General features: G+C 39.7%; 1 long non-coding RNA gene across 1 annotated transcript in view; it reads right to left on the reverse strand.

The window, feature by feature from the left end:
- Positions 1–23,968, reverse strand: part of LOC125910171 (uncharacterized) — a 372,309-nt gene that overhangs the window by 1,308 nt on the left and 347,033 nt on the right. The window contains exon 6 of the long non-coding RNA XR_007453875.1: positions 6,163–7,102. This is a non-coding gene — a long non-coding RNA (uncharacterized LOC125910171). The remainder of the gene's footprint in view (positions 1–6,162; positions 7,103–23,968) is intronic.

The following is a 23,968-nucleotide window of genomic DNA, read 5'->3' on the forward strand; positions in this document are numbered from 1 at the left end:
TATATATATATATATATATATATATATACATATATATATATGAAGACAAGCTCTTTTAAAAACAATCTACCACAAGTTATGAATGAACACAATCATATAACTAAATAATATTGTTTAGGGGCACCTGGGTGGCTCAGTCGGTTAAGCATCTGACTCTTTATCTCAGCTCAGGTAATGATCTCAAGGTTCCTAGGATTGAGCCCCACATCAGTCTCTGCACTGTCAGAGAATCCCTGTTTGGGATTCTCTCTCCCTCTCTCTCTGTCCCTCCCCTGCTCTGTCTGTCTGTCTCTCTCTCTCTCAAATAAATAAACTTTAAAAAATATTGTTTAAAAAGACTAACCTTTTTAAATTTTTTATGTTTTTTTTTTAATTTTTGAGAGAGACAGAGAGAGAGAGAGAGAGAGAGAGAGAGAGAGAGAGAGACAGAACATGAGCAGGGGAGGGGCAGAGAGAGAGGGGGACACAGAATCTGAAGCGGGCTCCAGGCTCTGAGCTGTCAGCACAGAACCCAATGCAGGGCTCAAACTCACAGACCGCAAGATCATGACCTGAGCTGAAGTCTGATGCTTAACCGACTGAACCACCCAGGCTCCCCAAAAAGACTAACCTTTTTATTAGCTAAGCTAATTGCTAAATTTTGATGAATGTGTTTTAGGGATTATATAGTTTGAGGCAAAATTGAATGATCCACATACATTTTTTTGGCTAAATGTATATTGTTTTTATCCATTAACTTCGGTTTTCCTTGTGAGAGCCCTGGAGACCCTGAATTTACCATAGACATAGATGACACAGGGCCAAGTCTCAGCCCTTGATTTTGGTACTTTGGGACTCAAGGTCTCTTTAGTTAGGAAAGATCTCTTTTGGACTTACTTCTTTCTTGCCTTTGATCCCTCTGTAGTGGACAGACCTGTTTATAAAATACCAATGTGAAGGCTCTCCTAAACTCAGTTAAATGTATTTGCTTGTATTTCTTGGTGAACCTCATCTACATGCTCCAAATTTCTAACTCAGATAAACTTGAATGAGTTAACCTCTTCATGCCTGAGTACTAACATGAAGGTGCTGGCTTTACACATTTCCAAGGCTCCTTCACCATTCTGGCCAATGCACTGTGTTCTCTGATTTCCAGGGCCATCCTCTGGTTAGGGTATAATTCATTTCTATATACTTTGATGATGCCAGACCAGTTTGAGATGTCTTCCTAACCCACTGTGGTTTACTCCTCTTCTTTTTCTTCCACATTCCCAGTGAATAGCTCCTCCATAACTGTGTGTTAGGACCTACCAGCCTGTGTGGGATGTGTGTGTATCTAGTCTTAGAGCTCGTCAAGAATAGGGGCAGCACATTTATCTTATATTCCTAGCATGCAGTGTAGTTTGGGCATGTAATAGGCATGCAATGAATGAACAAATTCTCACATTAGGGTTCCTGATTTTATCAAACATTTTTTCCTCTGCATACTTTTAAAACAACTTTTGAAAAAAAATACCTCTTGATTTTGAAAAATTGGGGTTCTTCAAAGTATCTAAGATTCAACTCACTATGAAAAAAATGGGTTGTACTGACAATTTGGTTTCATACTGTACATGCATCCATCCATCCATACACACACATTTATGTATATGTTTCATACATAGTTTTCAATGTTGATGACATTGATTAGGACAATACTGAAGCCCAAATTCATAGACCTAACCTATTTGGTCAGTCTTTGTGTTTTGGTCCTAGGTACTAATGGCATATCCAAAGCAATATTCTCTTACACACATTTCATGCCCAGTACAGTGTGGTGCATTGTTTGAGAACAGTTATGTAAGTACAGAATAGGCTCAGGATAGGACAGATTGTGGTTACTCTTTAAAAAATATATGATGACCCAACTTTGAGCATAGTTAAGAGGTTTTTGGACATATGAAGAATGCTCATGTTTGCCTCAGGGATATTAACTAAGAAAAGATAACCATCTTTAGTTTAAATACCACTGAAATTACATTTAAAGATGCCTCAGCCAATTCATATGATGTAGAAAAGTCTCCTAAAAGGAACATTTGTTATGTTATGTTATTTAGCTTATGTACTTAACCAACATATACAAAGACATGTATTCAAGATTCCAAGAGCAGAACCTCAACTTATATAACAGAACTTTACAGTGGTAGGAAAAACAAGGGTTTCATTGAACAACAGTTTGCTTTGTGATCATACTGTAGAACCAAACAATTCTAGACCCAAAACCCAAAACTCTGAATTGCTCCTGCCTGGTCCTACTGACCTGAAGTCCTGTAATCACACTGGATAGACTTAGAAAGCCCTGGATTCACAATTCAGATCTTCTGGATCTGTGCCTTTATCAGCAAGTCCATTATTTTAATGTACTGCTCAGAAGAGACAACTAAGAAACAGGTGGACACATTATTTGACTGTTTTGAAGGCAACCACGTGGGTGGGCAAAGGAAGCTTTGACCCTCTCAGCACTGGTAATCATCTGGGTCGCTTGTCCTTATACAGGGGGCAATCTTTTATGTGCCAGTATGGAAAGGGCTAGTTGTCTGATGATATTTAACAACTGGGATCTCTGAGATAGATCCAGTAGAGGGATATATCTTCTGGAGACTGGGGGTTTTCCTGGGGCGGTTCCTGCAGGGGAATAAGACTAAGTCTGGGAAAAAAATAAAAGCCCTCTGGCACTCACTCACCACTTCCTTTTGAATTCACCTGAAGAATATGGTCTACTTCTGAGGTCAAATGTCCAGCAGTCCCTGGAGGGAGCCTGTCTTACTACTCAGTATCAGGATGAGAAGAGGGGACTTTGCTTTCTCCTCAAGTGTGTTCAGAGACTAACCTTTGAAACAGCTTAGCCAAATGGAAGATTTTTCTTTGAAGGACTTGTAGATAAGTGGTTAATAACTTGCTCTTCCAAAAAGTAGAAATCTCCAAATATTTCCATTTAAATACATATGTTTCCTGTACTCTACAATAAATTGTATTTAGGTATTCAATTTAATTAAAATTAAATGTATTCAAAAGCTATTCACTTTCTCTCAAAGGCCTTATGTCTATAAAGATGAGATCACATATTCATAGAGGCTTTTATTTAAGCATATTCTCAAAGTGGCTCTTAGTAAAATCCCTGAACTTTTGCCCTAGTGTCCTGTTAATGGGTGGTGTCAGGGATTCTGGCCTTCAAGGACATGATTATGGCTTTGGCCATGCCCATTATTGATTCTATAGTGAGTCAGGTTCAATTTTGATTTAGGATGAAGCCATTTCCTTTGATGAGGTGAATGAACTCTTCCTGGATCACCCCAGATATTCATTATCTGGCAGGAGTTAGTCACAGAAGTTCAATTGGATTCTTAGAAAAAAAGAAATAGGTCTGAAAATAGGGACCATCCTGCCCAGGCTCATAGGGAGAAAGGGAAGATGACAGTGAAAGGCTCCTCTACACAAAGGCTCGTCATGCCTAGGTTGTCACTTCTCCATCTGCCCGAACTCTCGCTTCCCATTTCTGTCCTGTTTACCTGGTCTCCTCTCCACCTGTGTTCTATCTGCGTTCCACCCACACTCCTGAGCTCGCTCTGCTTATTTCAGACCCAGCCTCTGCTATTCGTCCGACAAATTGGTGAGGAGTTCATGGTTTCCCCCTCATCTAGACAGCTCTTCTCTTTGATTCAGGACAGTGGTTTTCACAGCAGACAGAACTGAGTTCGAATCCCAACCCTTCCTCTTACTAACCTCGTGACATTCCACAAGTCTTTAGGTCGCCCTAGGCTTCAGTTTAACCATCTGTGAAATGGGCTTAATAACACATGTCTCAGAGTTGGTGTAAAGATGAAAGGATGTGAGGCATGCTAAGTGTTTAAACCGACTGGCAGCTAATCCCCAATTACATACTGATTTGAATAACATCCCACCTTTCTCTCGCTGACAAAATTTGTCTCTCGCTGACAAAAACTGATTTGAATAACATCCTACCTTTCTCTCGTTCACAAAGCGTTTTCTATTACTCTACTGACGTTACCTTAACCACCACGTAAGCTGCTGCAGGAATTACTCTTAGAACGCTGTGGCACTAACACCACACGGGAAGCTATGGTACCGTTGAAAGGCCACAGGCTTCCGAGGCTGCTGCTCTGGGGTTGGGATCCCGGCTCTGCCATGTCCTAGCTGCACTCTGACTGACTCACTTCACCCTTCTTGCCCTAGATAGAGAATACACGGAAGCCTCATTGGATTGTTGATTAAATAAGGTAATATGTATTGAAGGCTTAATCTGTGCTAAGTCCTGTCCTAAATTCTCATTAATTTTGTCAAAAGCACCATCTGAGCACCATCTGAGTTACAGGGAAACTGAGGCTCAGAGAGGTTCGGGCACTTGCAAGAGGTGACGTCGGATGTGGGCTGCGGGGACCAAGGCAGCCGTCCCAAAGCGTGCCATGCTGGCATGTTGAGTATTTTGAATCAAAGTTACTTAAGAGACAGTCTGTGCACGAACACTGAGGCCCCTGTGTCCCCCTGAAAGCAGGAAATTAAACTCCCATGTAACAGGTACTTTCTCTTTACCAGGAGGTGAGGAGACAACCTTTTCACCAGAAATGGGAAATTGAGAGCCGTACAAACAATGCACCCTTGTTACTTTTTACTAATTTACTACCACAACCCAAATTCTGTTTAGAATTCCTTACTAATCCAAATGCCCAAAGTTTTGTCTTGTGTTGTTTTTGTCCTATCAGATCCTCACAGAGTTATGGTCTCTTTGTCTCAAATGTAGGACAATGACCTGCCTTGGTCATTTCCTCAGGTCTCAATGTCACAATCGGGCCTTCCCTGTGTACACATCATAAAATTTTACTTTTTCTCCTGTTAATATGTCTCATGTAAATTTAACTTTTAGTCCAGCCAGAAGACTGTGAGGGTCCAGCAGAATGGACCCTTCAGAGCCCAGGGGTGGCCCCCGTGGGCCACTCATGAAAGGGCTTTCTGTCTGCTCGGGTGTGACCCCAGAGGAAGGCTGGGACAGCACTCCCTGCTCGGCAATGTTGAAATGCTTCGTGTAAAGGCTTCGTCTCCCCGGTGAGACTGTAAGCTTCTTCAGAGCATAGGGTGTGTTTTTGGTTTGCTCTCATTTCCCCAGTACTTAGCAGAGCATTGCGTTATAACAGGCATTTAATAAATTTCCCGTTGATTTACATGTGTAGTGGTCACACTCCCAGCTCCTGAGGGCTTTCTGGAAGCCTCTCACGGGGTAGTGGTTTACTTGTCAACAAGAAGGACAACGTAGGAATAATGCTGACATGATAGTTAAGGGATTCTGAGCACTTGTTTTGTACCTGGAAGTTGATGTGGATTACCTCACTTACTCCTCTCAGCAATCCGACAAATTATATGCTATAATGAAACCGTGTTACAGATGAGGAAACTGAACCTGCGCAACTATGTGATCTGCCTAATGTCCCGGGGCTATGAAGGCTGGAGGTTAGAAGCCCAGATTTGAAACCGGCAGTCTGATTCTGGAGCCTGACTTCTTCCTGACTTCTTAAAAATCGGCCTGATGACCTGCCAATTTCTTGTTTCACGATTCTTTTTGTAATTTTCTTTACTGTGGCAAAATATGCATGCCATAAAATTTACCATTTTAACCAGTTTGAAGCACACAGTTCAGTGGCATCAACTACAAACACATAGTTGTGCAATCACCACCATCTGTCTCCAGAACTTTCTCACCTTCCCCAACAGGAACTCTGTCCCCATTAAACACGAACTCCTCATTCCTCTCTTCCTCCCCCTTCCTCTGAAAATGTGTTTTCTTTCAAGGTGAGTATTTCAGTGTGAAAGGTGACTATTCTAATACTTTTAAAAACATTTTAATGTTTATTATTTATTTTTGAAAGAGAGAGAGAGAGAGACAGAGCTCAAGTGGGGGACCGTTAGAGAGAAAGGGAGACAGCAGGCTCCAGGTTCTGAGCTGTCAGCGCAGAGCCCCGTGTGGGGCTCAAACTCACGAACTGTGAGATCGTGACCTGAGCCGAAGTCGGATGCCCAACTGACTGAGCCACCCAGGTGCCCCATGACCATTTCAATTATTGAGGACTAGTCTGAGAGTTTCTGTCACGGAAGTTTTGGCAAACTCTGTACCCTGATGATTGTCTCACTCACCTTGGTCCTGGAGCCTTGTGACCTTGTTTTCTGACTGATATCAGCGGGCCTGGGGGCAGAAAGGTCTTTGGTGACAGATGGCTTCTCCTGTTTAAATCAGTCCTCTTACAGATTTTTCCCATCTCCGGGCTTGTTCATTTTTCTGTTAGTGCTGCCACATCCCCATGATGTGGGCCCAGAATTCTGAGTCACTGGCTTTACTTACGTCAAAGAGAGGTACAATGACAAAGGAAAACCGCCGTAATTAATATCTGCCATAAACTGTGTGCTGACTTGTTGCGTGAGGGGGAATGCTTGTATTATGGGTGTAAAATTTTCAGCAGCACCCATAGCTCAGTCACAGGTAGAGTTGAAACAAAACAATCTGGCCAGAAGTACTAGAAATAATCCGTCTGTATATCTAATGAGGGGAAGTGACAGACTCTGTTCCTATTGTCCTTTTGCAGACATGCCTCTTCAGGTTGTGGATGGCATGACATTTTTCATCTCGACAAGGCCAGTTTATGAAACAGACACAGGGGCAGAGCCAGAAGATCACAGATGTTTTAATGCTCCATTGCAGCCAATGTCCTTGTGAGAGCCACTTAAAGTCACCACGTCTTTAAAATACAGCTTATTCCACGGCAGCAACGGTGCCTATGTAACATAAGATTATTTTGCATAATGTCTCTATGGATATGGATATAATTATAGATAATTTCAGTTTTTGTCTTCAGTTTCCAGGTTGATACAGACTATATTTTTGATTCCTCCCTTCTTGGTGCGTATATCCCTTGAAATTTACTTTTTCTTCATTTTCCCAACTTCCTGGCCTTTATGTCTGCTTTCACATACGATAGAAATCTTATGCCCTTTGCATCCAGCTTTACTGAGCAAGATTCTTCTGTTTTTCAATGATTTCAAACAATTCCATCATTCCATGAAGCCTTCCTCGACAAACCTAAAAGGAAGTTGATAATTTGTTTTCATTAACTTTCTTAAGATTTACCTTTATGGGACTCAGACTTAATGTCATTTAAAACACTTTTTATTGAATGATCACATATGGAAAAGTGCACACACTTTCACTCCACAAGTCACTAAATCTCATCTGAACGTACCCACAGAATGAGAGCAAAGATAAAGAAACAAAATGTTACAGTGACTTCTAGGAGCACAGATTAGTCTTGTTTATTTTCAGACTTTATATAGATAGAATCACACCATTTACATTCTTTTGCTTCAGGTATTTTTTTTTTTTTTTGTCCTACAATTTGAAATTGAGATCAGAATAAGATCGCAATTGGTTGTTATGCCATTTATGTCTTTTCTATGTATCCTGTCCATCTCTTATCTTTTGAAGTGTTTTAAAAAAGAAACTGGGATGCTAATCCTGTAAAGTCTCCTGTAGTCTGGTTTTGGTAATTGCATCCCTTATTTCTTAGGATATGTGCCTGTCTTTAATGAAAATTGGTGGTCTGATACAGAGGCTTCATCAGATTCAGAAGGCATATAAAGTCTGGCCTTACTGTTTGTGGTGTCATCAGCCACTGGGAAATCATTGCCTGACTCCTAGATGAGGACACAGAAGCATGGAAAGGTTAAGTGATTTGGCCAAGTGCTCAAGGCAGAGCTGAGATCTGCATGAATCTATTCCAGTGCACTCTACACGACAGACCAGCATTGAAAACTTACTGTAATTGCTGAGTGTGATTCAAATATATTTGCAGTTACTAGTGACTCAAGTATCTAACTCTTGCTTTTGTGTTTTCTCTGGAAGGCACGGGCCATGTTCTTTGTATTGCTTCTATAGTGCACAACGTTATTTATGATGGCAGTGGTTATGTGTGCATTAGGGAGGAAGAATTTTACTCCGCCTTTTAAGGTTCTTCCACCTGGACCAAAAATTAACGTGCTATGAGACAATCTGACGGTAGAAAATCAAACAAAAGTTTAATAACACATATACCTCCTGTATATATAGTTTTTCTCGGACAGACCCAGAAATAAGTCCCAGAAACGGCTGAAACTGTAACCTTAAATACCATCTCCAGCTAAAAGATGTTGGGGGTTGGGAGTCCCTTATGGGAGGTTACCAGGACAAGTGTAGTAAGCAAGAATAAGGTTGTTAATGTAGATTTAAGGCCATGCTTTCTCCACTGATAATAGTTTCTAGAGACTTAGAGTCATCTCCCTCTTCTGGTACTGAGGGAGATACCTTACAAATGGAAATTTTTCTTAACATGTAAATATCTCTTACAAAAAGGTAACTTCTACTGGGTTTTGAGAGTTCCTCCTGTGTCTGCTGTTTCTTAAAAATGACCAGCTTAGAATAATCAATAGGCCAAAGATGCATATCTTAGGAGGGCAATATTTGCTCCCCTACATGTGAAAACAGAGTAGAAAGACCTACTTTTTAGGACATTTTTATTTTAGAAGAATGGTATTAAATTCAGCTAAATATGTATTTAGAAGCACATACCATGTGCTTAGCAAAGTGAAAATGTAAATAAAAACAAGGAAAAGATAACAACCCTGCCGTTAAAGAGATCCCAAACTGGGGTGCCTGGGTGACTCCGTCAGTTGAGTATCTGCCTTTTGGTTTTGACTCAGGTCATGATTTCACAGGGTGAGATCGAGCCCCAAGTTGGGCCCTGCACTAGGCATGGAGCCTGCTTAAGATTCTCTCTCTTCCCCTCTCCCTCTGCCTCCCACTCACTCTCATTCTTTCTCTCTCTAAAAAACAAAAACAAAAACAAAAACACAAAAAAAACAAATCCCCAACTTTTTCACAGAATCTTATGTCTGAGAGGGACTGCTCACATATATATGGTCAGTGGGAAAAAGAACTAGTTTCTGAGTCTGAAGACAGGGATTAATATTTCCCCTGTGTTGTTTTCTGGCCCTGTGACGAGGCAGACAGTTTAATGACTACAGGTTTCAGTTTCCTCATGTATAAAAAGGGAGCCTGTCCCACATAATGGTTATGAGTCTAAATGAAATAGTGATTGCAAAGAACATTATAGTAATGATACTTCCATATCATCTCTGCTTGGATATTACAAGAATGGGAGAACCCGCTGCTTTAAAAGCAAGTGCTTCATTTAAAAAAAAAAAAAACTATAATTATTATAATATTTTCCTTTGACTGAACCAAAATCTTCCTTCTTGTAACTTCTGACCATTGATTCTGATCAGTATCTTCCAGTAGAAGCATAAATCTTTCTTCCCGGTGTTAATGTCAATCTTTCTCATGTTAGCCCTTCAGATACATGAAGACCGCTATCATCGCATTTCTATTTTCTAGGAAAACCATCCCCAACTCATTTGATCATTCTCCCCATGCCAGGGTTCTCAACTAGTGATTTTTAGCACAGAATACACATCAGAATCACCTGGGAATTTTTAAAAAGCATGCAGTTTGAAAAGGCTCTCCAGGGGCACCTGGTTCAATTGGTAGAGCATGCAGCTCTTGATGTTAGGGTTAGGAGTTCGAGCCCAGGTTGGGGGTAGAGATTGCTTAAATAAACAAACTTAAAAAACAAAAAGGAAAAGGAAAAGCTCTCTGATTGATTTGTAAGTTCTTATTTAACTTGGTATCTTGTTTTGAAAACTTTTCAAACTTGTCAGTACCTTCCTTAAAATATGACTCCCTAATCCAAACAAACATTATAGGCATATGTGGACCAGCTGAAGTGTTTACGGTCTGCTAGCTCTTGTAGCAAGCAAATCAAAAGATGATGAACGATTAAACACAATGGAAGTTTATGTCTTACTGACAGGAGTTTAAAGTGGACTTTCCTGATTGATGGGTGACTCTCTTCCAAGCACTGATTTAGGGTGCCAGACTTATTGCTTCCTATAGTTCCGGACTATTTTCAAAACCTGACCTCAAGGGTCAATAGGCTTACTACATCAAGCTGGGGGAAAAAAAGAGCATGGGGCATATGGGCATTTTTACAGACCTAGCCTGAAGCAGTGTGCATACTTTGGGTCATAAAACCACACGGTCACACCCAGTCGCAAAGAAGTGTACCTAGGAATGGGAGAAATTGAGTTTGAGAGACAGCTAGCTAGTCTGTACTGCTACTGTATATGATGTGTTATAACTACTTCTTCTGACATTAGGAATACCACCTGTTGATGAGGTGAATGAGTTTAAACTGCCCGGACAAGAGAAAACAACTTAAAAGATAAGCAGAGAGTGGAAGACAATGAAACGTTTATAACATCTCTAATGTTTGGGGTAGCTACGTTATACTGTTAACTTATTGAAGTAACAGTCAGCTAAATGCTTTTAGTTGTTTTTGAAAGACATGCCAAGTCAGGTTCCTCTCCATTCAATAATCATTCAACTGTTTTTTTTTTTTTTTTAAATTTTTTTTAATGTTTATTTCTGAGACAGAGAGAGACAGAGCATGAGTGGGGGAGGGGCAGAGAGAGAGGGGGGACACAGAATCCGAAGCAGGCTCCAGGCTCTGAGCTATCAGCACAGAGCCCGACGCGGGGCTTGAACTCACAAACCACGAGATCATGACCTGAGCCGAAGTCGGACATTCAACCGACTGAGCCACCCAGGCGCCCCTCAACTGTTTTTTAAAAAACCTATTCATCAGACTTTATATCATGTTAGTTGAGAGCCATCAAGCTATTATGCAACATATAGCAAAGCTTTGCAGCAGAAATCTTCCTTTCTCTTTAGCAGAGACATCATGTACAGAGAAAAAGGTACAACCTGTGTCATGTAATTAAATTTGCATTATATAATACTGATTTCTATTTACTTAGTGCTTCCATTATTTCTAGGCACTCTGCTAAATATTTCACCTGCATTCAGTTTTTAAATACTCACAACCATCTTGGTAATAGATATCATTATCTTCCTTTCACAGGACTACTGACCGTCAAAATTAGGGTTGAAAGGTAGGTATATCTTACTTCAAAGATGAATTTTTAATTGCTTTTCTGTGTCATTTCCCAGGTACACAATACCTCTTATAAAATGCCAAATAAGGAGACAGAAAATGTGAATGTTATCAGGGAAGATTATATTGGAAGTAAGATTTGTTACGACCCTAAATAAAGAGTAGGATCTAGCGAAAATGATAAAGGGCAAGAGTTTATTTAGATGTCATATTTTTCACTAGGGAGCCCAATCATTCTATAAGCAACCATCTTTTGGGCTTTGGCAGATAGGATGTTAACAATGAAGACTGAGCTATAGGGAAGTTAGGTCTTACACTGAGGCACTGCAGTGGTTTGAGCCTCTTCAAGACACATGGATTTCCAGTGTTTGTCTCTCTATGAATATATATTTTCATTGCTCTACTTGAGGATATTTAAATATCCATAACTGAAAATAGGAATTATACATGTTGGAAGCCAGTAAAAAAAAAAACCCACTCGTTTGGATGCGTTTTCTAGCCAGTTTGCTCGTTCCTAATGCTATGTCTCCGCCTGGTGGGAGGTTATGGAATTACAGTAAATTTAAAAGGGCTCATTGGGTAGAATGATGATCACATCCGTTGTAAAAATCAGTCAGCTGATTATAGGAAACAAGGAAAAAAAAAACCCCTAGCAACAACAATACAAACTATGCCATTTCCTTAACTTACCTGTCCTTATTAAAGTGGACTCCTTAAGATATATTGATTTCTTCCCCACAGAGAGCTATACTGCTTTTCTGCATGCACTATGAGGGACATTGATCGGAAAGCATCAATGCTTACTGCATTTAAGGGTTGTAGCCCTTCTCAAAAAGTAATGCTTTCTTTGGTGGTATGTATTTAATGGAAAGAAAAACTTCATCTAAAATAAAATTGACATCAATTCAAGGGGAGGGGGCTGTGGTGGGAGGAATAAATCAGGAATAAATTTCAAAACTTTCCCATGGATTTATATCAATCACACGCATGACTAACATAACTGGAGATTATAACAGTATTGATACGGTTTAACTAATTTGGTTGCGGTTAGTATATTCTGGCCATTAAAGCTTTTACGAATCATTTCTGTCCATTCCCTGGCAAAAGCATAAATTAACATAATATCAGCCTCTTGGTTTAGAAACAGAGATGAGAATTGGTCTATCTCAGAATCACTTGTGGCCTTTTTGGGTATATACCCTGGAGTTAGAAATAGCACGAAATGTTTTTGTCATATTTGTTATGTATGGAAGCACTGAAACCAGACTGAGACCTGTATTAAAAGTGCACCTACCCTGTGTGTGAGAAGGGAGCTATGAATCAAGTTACATCAGCTTTAAAAAACTAAATGGTTCCTTAGACGGCTATGGGAAACGAATTAACAATTGGTAAATATCCTAAGAGACCTAAATTTGGTTATGTGCTTCAAATACATAATCTGCTTATGCAAAGAAGGTACTATTTTCCCAATTTACAGAGAGGGAGAAAGATAATTAAGTAACTTGCTTAGGGTCACATTGCTATTGTGATATAATAATATCACAGGTATGGGTTGGTAGGCCTAGCCCCAAATCCTCATCTTTCCCACTGCTTCATTTATATTCACATCCTTCATTTTAGTGAGGAAGCCCTACTGAGACCAGCACTTAAATGTAGGAAGGCCAGTTAAGGAGGTGATTCAGAGTCAAGTCAATGAAAATGCTCAATAAAATTCAGAATGGGGGCACCTGGGTGGCTCAGTCAGTTAAGCACCCCACTCTTGGTTTCGGTTCAGGTCATTACCTCGCAGTTTGTGGGTTCAAACCCACACCGGGCTCTGTGCTGGCAGTGCAGAGCCTGCTTGGGATTCTCTCTCTTTCCCCCTCTCTGTGCCCCTCCCGCATGCTCTTTCTCTCTCTCAAAATAAATAAATAAACTTAAAAAAAATCAAAACCTGTGATACCTTATACTAGTATGTGATTTCTTCTATTTGTAATATGCATTGGTTTAAAAAACCGGTTACAGACATCATTTCATGTGGTCCTGAGCAATCCCAAGAGGAAATGAAGAAATAACGGTGATCTTCTCTTTTTATAGGTCAAGAGACTGAGGCTCGGAGAAATTGTTTCTCAAGACCATCGAACAACTTTCAGTGTGTGGTTTCTGCATGCCCAAAAGGAGAGGGTAATTGTTATACATCTTTCCCCTCCAACCCTCCAACCTCCAACCTTATCATGAGCTTTCCGTGCCTGATGCAAAGCAGGGGGACAATGAAGATGGGAATCACAATGGATTTTACCTCCTGGCATCCTTGTCATCCTTTGGTCCAGACTCTCAGAAGTTTATAACTCAGTACTTGTAAGTACAAAAGTGGTAAAAAAAAAAAAAATACTAATGACATCCAACAAGATGCAAATTCCAAGCCAAACATGAAAATAATGACTTCACTATTAGTGTCAATTGTTTCAAATGACCTTCTGCTACATGTTTGAGTTTTTGTTCTACTAGAAGACACATGTATTCAATAACTATTGGTCAAATTAATTGGTTACTGAAATCCACAGTACTAAGTGGAGGGGGTTGACGTGATGGGGGGGCAAATTTGCCACTTGCTAACTGTGAGACACTCTTCTGTTCAATGTTTCCTAATCATTTCTTCATCTTAAAAATAGATCTAGTATTGTCTATTTCATAGGCTTTTTTTTTTAATTTATTTATTTTTTTTATTTTTTAATATATGAAATTTACTGTCAAATTGGTTTCCATACAACACCCAGTGCTCATCCCAAAAGGTGCCCTCCTCAATACCCATCACCCACCCTGCCCTCCCTCCCACCCCCCATCAACCCTCAGTTTGTTCTCAGTTTTTAACAGTCTCTTATGCTTTGGCTCTCTCCCTATTTCATAGGCTTTAGTGAGGAGTAAAAAATAATAGCACATGCAGAGGGCACTGTGAAATGTAGGCTACATGGCAGGAACTCAATTACCATGGATATTTATAAAACATATTTTCTGAATTGTCTGAATTACGTCTTACAGGAGAGAACAAAAGAACTCCATTAAACATATTAATGGCAGAGATATTTAAACATATTCCTACTGTAGCAATATATGGGCATAATCTAATGACTTATTTTAGTTCTCAAGAAAATATGACATTTAATTGTTTCTAAAATAATGGAAAGGAAATTAAGTTAGGAGTTAAAAGGAGTTCTGGCTCTATTATTTAGCATCTCTCTGACATTGAGAAAGCCACTTAGAATCTTTGAAATTCAGTGTCCTCATCAATGAAATGAGATTATCTACCCTCATTACCTTCTATATGCGTTGTTTAAAATACCAATTGATTCCTGAAAGTGAAAGGTGATTTTTTTCCCCCTGTACTGTACTATTGTATCAATCTACCCATATAGAGCATTGTTTCCTGGCTACCTATCGGAGGAAATGGGGTCTCCTTTGCCAATCTTTGAATCTCAAATCCAGAACAGTTGACTCTAGCAGATACTTCACGTCAAGAGAAAAGTGACGGATTATTTTGAATACACTGCTTCTGCTGTATTTTCCTTGGAAGCCTCTTGGGTTGACATTCGTTCCCATCAACCGTGTTGTATTGAAAGCTGTTTTTTTTTTTTTTCAGGGGTGGGGTGCTGCAAGGGCCTTAATGGTTTGACATCAGTGACCTTCTTGGGCTGATGCTGTTGCTAGAATCCTCAGAGAGACCTTGTGTGCCCAGAACGTCCAGGGCAATTTTTCAGTCCCAGGGGCGACAGTCTAGATTGAATTAGCTTTGGCTCTTCCATCACTAAATAGATGGCACAGCAGGCCTGCCTCAGGGCATAAAAGCATTGATTCAATTCCAGTAATAGGCTTAATGAAGTACCTTCACCGTGTTCCAGGGTGCCAATTCTCTAAAAATCACCCTGAAATGTAAAGCTTAAGCAACGCTGGAGCTAACCCAATCAATTTAGAGACACAACAGAAAACAAGAAAAAGTTACGTCGATATTGTAAAGGATATGCTTGCATTTTCTCCAACCCTAGGGTTGAAAGTGATCTTGAGACAGCAACTAATGCATCCCTCAGCTTCCACGGTGGATTATGATAGAACCGTCTGAAAGGAGTCAGAATCGACTCTAAATTTCTAAATGCTTAAGGTGCCACACCTGCTCTGTAACACAGCCAACTCTCTAACAACCTTTGCCGTCTTCATTAGAAGGAAATCACCCACTCGCCGAATATTGCCTTGATCCAAGAGACTTCCACGTTACGTTGACAGCCAGATACATAGAAATGACAGGAAATTAAGGGGGTAATACAAAATTATCAATGTAAACTCGCATGTTATATGCTGCTCTATTCTCTAGTGCATTTTCATACCCGGTTTCTCATAAGAAAGGATCTGCAGTGAAGTTTACGGGCCTGGGACAAAAGGAAGAAGGAACGAGCCAGTGAGGACAGATAAGGGGTGGGGTTACAGCATCCTAAGTTTGAGGGAATCTTAAATTTTATCAAATCCAGTTTCCCTCCTGCAGAAGGATGATCTCGGTCTGCCTATGTGACGATCGTCGGCTCCTGCTCCCATATTCCTAACGCAGGGACACGTCGAGGTGATGAGGCAGGGCTGTCCATCACCGAGTGGTTCCATCTGCTAGAATGTACTTCGTTATATTTAGCCAAAATCTGCCTCCTGTAACTCCTTCCACTTCTGCCTTTGCCTTTGGTGACAAGGAAGCAAAAGTCTGTTCTTTATTCATAGGAAAGCTATTCAAAACTTAAGGACAAAATAGGTCCCTACCATGCAAATCTTCTCTGTGCTGAACAGTCCGGTTGTTTCAGCAAAGATCACGGCCCGTCTTTTAGGTTCCTAAGTCCTCTGGGTGTGGACTTCCACCTGGAAAGACACAGGTTCCTTGCTATTCCAAAACTGTTCTGTGTCTTAGCGGCATCAGCATCCCCTGGGAGCTAGTTATAAATGCAGACTCTCAGACCCCGTGCCAAACCTACTAAGATGGTTTGTATGAGCATCAAAGTTTGAGAAGCACTGTTATAGTTTGCTGGGATGTGTCTCAAAACACAGCAACTAGAATTACCTAAATCCTTCGAGCGTGGTCCAAGGACCACAAAATATTGTGCGATTATTTCGCTGGCTATGTACATTATATTTGTATTAAATCTCCTATCATTGCTTTATTTTTTATTTATTTTTTTCAGCAAATGCCTCAAATGGTTAATACCTCCTAAAGTTATGACTAACAAGAAGGTCCCGATCTTTTTCCACACAAACTATTGTTAATCATATTTGCTTCTTCTGGCAACAGTGTAATTGATATTTTGCACCTATATATAAGAATACACACATATCATTATTAAATTTTATCCTGTTGGTTATAGCCAATTTTTCTGCTCTGTTGGGATAATTTTGAAGCTTTACTTCATCAGCCATCACATTACTTATTTCTCCCAGCTGTATCCTTTTAAAAATAGATGAGCATGTCTCTCTTTATTTAAGACACCGATAAAAATAGTGAATAAAACAAGGCTAAGGGCAGAATGCAGTAATATATTTCTAGAAACTTCCTTCAAAGAAACACAGTAAGTTCTACAAATGTTTGCTGGGACTCTGTCATGTGGTTGGAAACTACCCTGTGTTACCTATCTGGAGTACACGGAGAATGAGGCAACGTTCCTGTCCTTGAGAAGCCCACCTCTAATGTGAATTCCGAACCTGGAGATCATGCAAAGACATCTCTTGCCAGGGCTAGCATCCCTTCATTAAGCTAATTATGGTAACAGAGTCCATGTCTGTGTGCCCTGAGGCAGGTCAGCTTTGCCACCTAATTAGCGATGAAAGAACCAAAGCTAATTCAATCTAGTCTGTCACTCTCTAGACTGAGGAATTATCCCAGACATCGTGAGAACACAAGCCTTTCTCCTGAAATTATAAGAAAGGACAGCCAACACCAGAAGGTTTTTTTCTCCTGAGGAGGTCAGTGAATCAAAGAGCAAATGTGACCTTCTAAAATGCATACCTTGGAAAGAGATAAAAGAAACTCATCATATGCAAAGCACATAGCAGTATCTCAGACTGATGGCACAAGAGAGTATGAAGAAAGACCGTAATTTATGACTAATTTTGTATTAGTGAGCTGATGCTTCAGAATTGATCCACCATCAATTAAAGAGGTCAAACTCAAGATCTATAACAAATGTGAATGAATTTTAAAAAACATCCAACTCTGTGTAAGAAAGACCTGAATGAAAACATTTAAAACTGACCGATGTCTTGAGCATTTGAGCCCATGCTAATCTAATTCAATTTTCAATTACTTTGGAATTGAAGATTCTTTGTCCCACTGGCCCTAACAACCTTGTGGGCTTCCAAATTCACTGGCATCTTCCTACTTTGCCCCTGGATCCTAACATTCTTCACTTAACAATCAATCAACAAATGTTTACAAGATTCCTTTCATGAGCCAAGCCTTCATAAAACTCACATTCTAGAGGGGAGAAATTGAAAATAAAGAAGTACGTCAGTAAATAAATGAGGTTAGTTTAGCTAGTGACAAACACTGCAAAGAAAAGAAACCATGGTAAGTTGTGAGTGACGCAGGCGTGTGCTCCTTCACATTGGACAAATGTTTTCCAATTCCAAGAGAAAACTGTTTCTGGCAAAGGGAACGTTCCCATCCAAATCTCCCCAAGACCAAGTCCTGGGCCCCCATTGCTTGATCCCCTCCCCCACCCAGCTTCTTCTTGTCCAATGGGTCTCAGCCATTGTCTGCTCTACCTCATTTTCAATGGATATCCTAGATCGTGTAGCTAGTTTGAACATTATATTTAGAGCACTTGCAAATTCTCTCTTATCTGGGCCTTGTGAATTGAATTCCTGGCTTAGGGTTTTCTTTCGGACCCTTCTCTCCAAGTCCACCCATGGCTCACTCCTCCGAGTAGAACCCAGGTACTTTTACTCTGTGCCCCCACAGTGCCCTGTGCTTTCCTTTCTCATGGAACTTGTCCTGCCCAGTGTCCCCACCAGGCAGTGAGCTCTTTGAAGGTGGGGGCTAATTGTCCAATGACTGTTCATCATCTAGCACAGTGTCTGACACATGTGAGGCCCTGAGACGCTTGAGATCAGTGAATAAGGAATTATTAAGTGGGTTTAGATTCAGATTTTTAACTTCACCTCATTTGGCCAAGTCATACTGCCATGTGTGTTTAATTTATATAAAAAATATATTTTTCTTCTAATGACATTAACTACCCACAGTTGTTTCATGTGGCTATATTTTCACCTTGTTAGAAGTATGTTACATTTTTCCATTTAAGTTGAATTCCATCCTATTTAAAATTACTTTGGGCAACCAGTCTTAGTGGACAATATGAAATTCAGTGGGACTTTGTGGCACAAGATTTATATATTTCTAATTCACCTCTGGTATGTATCTTGATCAGTTTTAAATGACACATGGCAATATACCTTTGATTTTTCACTTTATTTAGTTAAAAAATTTTTTAATGGTTACTTTTGAGAGAGAGAGAGAGAGAGAAAGAGAGAGAGAGAGAGCAGGGGAGGGGCAGAGAGAGAGGGAGACACAGAATCTGAACCAGGCTCCAGGCTCTGAGAGGTCAGCACATAGCCCGATGTGGGGCTCGAACTCATGAACCGCGAGATCATGACCTAAGCCGAAGTCGGACGCTTAACTGACTGAGCCACCCAAGGCACCCCAATTTTTCACTTTAGACTTTCTATCATTTATGTGTCCTTGTTCTCCAAGAAATCTCTTGAGGTTATTTTAAACCGTTCTCCTTTGACATAAGAAGAAGTCATAATTTTTCAGGAAAACCAGCCTGTGAAAACAAGCAATTTTAAGCGTGGCTTAAAATTCAAAAAAACAGGGACATTCTTACATACATAAGTAATAAAAGAAGTACTGTGATTTTGGAAAAGAAAGAAAGTCTTCATGCTTCTCCCCAAATTCTCTTGTAGCCAATGAATCTTCTGTAATTCCACATTTTTAAGATTTTCTTGTTAAAATGCAAATTCTCTTAGGAAGGATACATTAAGTCTTGTTCACACTGAAATTTAAGTGGCTAACATCAGATTTTTTTCCAGAGGAAAAGTTAATAGCTTATATACTCCCAGACTCTGAGGGGAGAAGGAAGGGAATAAGAAAGAACTAGAGAGATGTGGATATATAAAAAATGGTCTCAGAACCCCTCAATTAAATGTTGTCAACTATGAAGGTCTGCAGGAGTTGACCTTGCCATTTGGGCAAGGGCCTGAGGTCGAGCTTGAGAGAATGTGTTTCTCTCTCTCTCTATTCTTCCCAGTTAGTTTTCAGATTCAATATTGCTAAATCCTTTAATAAGTTTCTGAGGACATACCATGAAATGTGAGGAAATAAATCCCTTGCTTATTCTGGAATTCAGAGTGAAATATCCTTCATTTATTGATTTTGAGTATGCAAGTGATTCTGGCCAGTCATTTATTAGTAATGGGCAAAATAATTTAAACTATTCAATAAGTGTGCTATGCCCATCCGTGTATTTACATATGTCTTCATAAGAATCATCAAGGGTAATTTTACATTTATCTATTCAAGCTCTGGCCAACGTTGAATTTAGCAATAAATTACTCACAGGCACTTTTTATTTTAAAGCCAGATTAGGATTCCAAATTGTATGTGTTTGTCAAATACTGAATAATTCAGATGTCTTTTAATCAGTTCTCACTGCAAATGCTGTGGGTAGGAAATAGGACTTAGAAGGGAAGGTGTCATAGAACCCAACAGAGAAAAAGAGCGAGAAGTGAATTAACCACTGCAGGTGGTTACTAAGAAAGTAAACGGTGAAAGGTAGAGACAGTGGATGTTGGTAATTTGGATGGAAAGGTTTTTTGGGCTGATGGTGAAGGAAGGCCAGGCATGAATAAAAGCAGCTAACATTATTAAGTGCTGTGTTCTTGGAATTGTACAAACTGTCGGATGATGGTTATCTAACTGGTCAGTGGCCATGTGACTTGAGAGCTCAAACTCGAAACCACTGCATCCTACGGAGAGGGATTCAGATACAGGCAAGATGGAAGAATATGCAAAATAGACAAAGACCTTGGGATATAAATTTTGGGGATTAGAGGCCCACACACTGTGGTTCCATCCTCTCTGTGAGCCATTCTCAGTACCTTCAGTCAGTATCCACTTTATCTTTTCCGGGATCCCACAGAACTTTACATGAAACTCTGTTGTAACACTGGCCTAGGCTGATTTGTTCTTCATTATACACTGAGTATTTTCAAAAATTATTTTAAAACAACTTTACTGAGGTACAATGAGGTATAACTGACACACAATAAACTGCATATATTTAGAACATATAATTTGGTAAGTTTGACATATTTTTTGCTCAGGAAACCATTATCAGGGTCAAGATAGTGAACGTATGCATCACCTCCAATAGTTCGTTGGTGTACCATTATAATCCCTCCCTTTATCCCTTGTATCAGTCAGGTTTCTCCAGAGAAACAGAACCAAAAGGATGTATGTTGTAACAAGTTGGTTTATGCAATTGTGGAGACCAAGATGTCCCAAGACCCAGGAGATTCGACGGTGTAGTTCCCATCTGAGACCATGTGCCTGAGAACCAGGAGAGCCAATGGTATAAATTCTAGTCCAACGGCTGGCAGGCTCCAGGCCCAGAAGAGCTGATTTTTCAGTTTGAGTCCAAAGGCAGGAAAAGACTGGCGACCCAGCTCAAATGGTCAGGTAGGAGAGGTTCCCTCTCACCAAGCCTTTTTATTCCATTTAGGTCTTCAGTTGATTGGATGGGACCCACCCACATTAGGGAGGGCAATCTGCTTCACTCAGTCTACCTATGCAAATGTTAATCTTATCCAGAAACATCCTCACAGACACACCCAGAACAAAGCTTGATCAAATGTCCAGGCCCCCTGTGGCCCAGTCCAGGTGACAGATAAAATCACACCTCTCCTCCTTGCCCCTGTGTCTGGGCAACTACCGATCTGCTTTCTGACGCCATACATTAGTTTGCATTTCTTAGAGTTTTATATCAACAAATTCACACGTCATATACTGTACTCTGTTTTTGTCTGTTTTCTATTGTATAGATGTATCACAAAAGATGGACATACAGGCTATCTGTAGTTTTGAACTCGTGTAAGTAAAGCTGCTACGCACAAGCCTTCGTGTGGGCATATACTTTTACTTCTCTTGAGTAAATTGCCTGGAAGCGGAATGGATGGATCACATGGGAGGTGTATCTTTAACATTCGCAGAAATGGCCACACTCTTCTCTGAACTCGTGTACCATTGTACATTCCTAGTAGCAGTGCATGAAAGGTTCAGTTCTTGTAGAACCTTGCTAACACTTGGTATGGTCAGTCTTTAATTTTGTCCACTCTAGGTGTGTGGTGGTATCTTGTTTTAGTTTCAATCTGAATTTTCCTAATGACTAAGGATACTATGCATCTTTTCACATGCTTATTTGGCAGCTACACACCATCTTTGGTGAAAGCGTCAATTCAAATATTTTGGTCATTTTTATTGGGCTGTTCATTTTATTATTGATTTTTGAGCATCCTTTATGTACATGTATTTTATCAGATATATCATTTGCAAGTATTTTCTCACATCTTGTGGTTTGCTTATCTCTTTACAGTGTCTTTTTCAGAGAAGAGGTTTTTGATTTGATGAAGTTCAGTTTAACAGTTTGTTCTTTTATGCATTATGACTTAGGTGTTGTTTTAGAAAAAATATTTGCCTAACCCCAAACTGCAAAATTCTTTTTATGTTTTCTTCCCTAAGATGTATAGTTTTAGTACCTATAATATTTTGAGTTTTTAGTTGTTCATGGTGCAAGTTATAATCGAAGTTCTTCTTTCATCTTTTGCATAAGAAAATCTCATTCTTCCAGTACCATTGGCTGAAAAGACTATCCTTTCTTCATTGAATTACATTTGTACCTTTGCTGAAAGACATCTGTCCATGTATGAGGTCCTTTTTCCTGGATTCTCTACTCTACTATGTTGGTCTATTTTTCTATCTGCATGCTAAGATGACTGTTTGGATTACTATTGCTTTAAGTAGTAATAGTGTTAATCCTGAAACTTTAGTTTTCATTTTCAAAGATATTGGCTAATTAAGATCCTTTGTATTTCAGTACAAATTTTTGAATGTCTGTAATCTCTAAACAAAAATTTTTGGAATTTTGATTACAGTGAATATAGATCAATTTCAGGAGAACTGACATTTGACAGTTGTGTCTTCCAAACTGTGAATCTGATATATCTCTTCATGTATTTGGGATTTCCCTAAACTCTCTCAGCAATATCTTGTACTTCTCAGTGTATATCTATGGCACATCTTTTGTTGGATTTCTTTCTAAGAATTTCATAGTTTTAATCTTATAAATGGTACATTAAAATATCAGTTTTTAATTGTTTGTTGTTACTGACAAGATCCAACTGATCTTTGTACATTGACCTTGTATGTTGAAGTCTTACTACTCCCAGTCATGGGTTGTAGGAAGTTCTTTGTAGATTACACTGGGTTTTATACATAGATTATCATGTTGTGAATAAAGACAACAGTAAAGACAGTTTTACTTCTTCCTTTCTAATTTGGATGCCCTTCCTTCCTCCCCTCCTTCTGCCCTCCTGCCTTCTCTCCCTCTGACTCTGTGTCTGTCTCTCTCTATTATATCCTCCAGCACAATGTTGGATACAAGTAGAGAGAGCACTGTTTTCCTCTGATTCCTCAGATGGTTCTTCCCCGAGCCTTGGGTGGTTTCTTCATATGCATATGCTGATCAGTATTCAGTGAAATTCTCAAGGGGGATCCTCTTTAGACACCAATGTTCCCCTCTGCATGCAACTCTCATCTTCTGTACTGAGTTTTGAGAAGGCTAGTGTTGGTCTTCACAGGCTCTCAAGTCTGACTCCTGACCTCCAGGATTCTGCTGGACTCTAAGTGGTCTCTCCTCCCTACATTGTTGTCTATAAACTCTCTCCAGGCAGTAGGCTTGGGCAATTTTAGAGATTACCTTGTTTGTTTCCCATCTCTTGGGGATTACTGTCCTTCAGTGCCTGTGTTTTACTACCTGTTGTTTCATATATTTCTTCTTTGTTTGTTTGCTTGTTTGTTTGTTTCAAGGTAAATCTGGTTTTTCTTCTTAGTCAAGAAGTTATATACACTGATAAGTCAGAACGTATTACAATGTTTTCAATGAAAAAAATAACAGTTGCTACCTCCCAATACTTGTCCCCTAGCATCAATTACTTTAAAAGTTTGAGCTGTTTCTTCTGGAACTTAACTCCATATTTCTACTTGCAAGCCTGTACTTCTTTTTTGAATATTTTTCTTTTTCTAAATTTATTTTTAAAGTTCATTTATTTATTTTTGAGAGGGAGAGAGAGAGAGAGAGAGCATGAGCAAGGTAGGGGGAGAGAGAGAATCCCAGTCTCCACACTGTCAGCACAGAGCCCGATGTGGAACTCGAACTCATGAACTGTGAGATCATGACCTGAGCCAAAGTCGGGAGTCAGGCGCCCAGCCAACTGAGTCACCCAGGCACCCCCTTGATTTTTCAATTTTGGGCTTTGGCTCTCTATTCTCTATCCTGCCGAGAACATTCCCACACATGCATATTTCCCCTCCCCACCCTGACCTTCTAATTTAGGTATGTCATAATTTGTGATTACATATAAAACAGGTTTTCTATATATATAACACCAGAAATACTGTTTACAGTTAAGCCACAGAGTACAACAAAATTAAAATTTTATCTTTAAATAGTATTTCTTTTTCTTGGGGTTTAAAATCAAGCTTGCCCCAGTATCAGATCATCTAGAAAGCTTTACAAGAATATATACTTCTAGAATCTAACTTGGATCTGAATTTGGAACTCTAG

Source organism: Panthera uncia, chromosome D1, assembly GCF_023721935.1.
Source record: "Panthera uncia isolate 11264 chromosome D1, Puncia_PCG_1.0, whole genome shotgun sequence".
Taxonomy (NCBI): domain Eukaryota; kingdom Metazoa; phylum Chordata; class Mammalia; order Carnivora; family Felidae; genus Panthera; species Panthera uncia.